We start from the raw sequence: 304 nt of genomic DNA, 5'->3' as shown, positions 1-304 counted from the left end.
TAAGAAATTTTTCTTCTTTTCTTTTTTTTTTTTTTTCACTTCCATCCAAGAATGTTCCAAGCATCGATGAATTGCACTTTCGTTTAGCTCATCTCGTCAAGCTAAATCGATTAAATATCTGCCAGCTTCCTCCGCAACGATTCGATCCAACGATTCTTTAATCTTAATTTAATTGAGAACGCGTATACGATCGCGGTTTTATAAAAAGTTCGTTATAAATTCTTGAAACGTGGCGCGATTTCTAAAAAAACGTCTAAAAGCTAAACTTCTACGTACAAATTTCTCGATAATAACACGATCGTGA

This window comes from Apis dorsata, unplaced genomic scaffold, assembly GCF_000469605.1.
Source record: "Apis dorsata unplaced genomic scaffold, Apis dorsata 1.3 scaffold_217, whole genome shotgun sequence".
Taxonomy (NCBI): domain Eukaryota; kingdom Metazoa; phylum Arthropoda; class Insecta; order Hymenoptera; family Apidae; genus Apis; species Apis dorsata.
The sequence above is the reverse complement of the archived record's forward strand: the minus strand, read 5'-3'. Positions refer to the sequence as shown.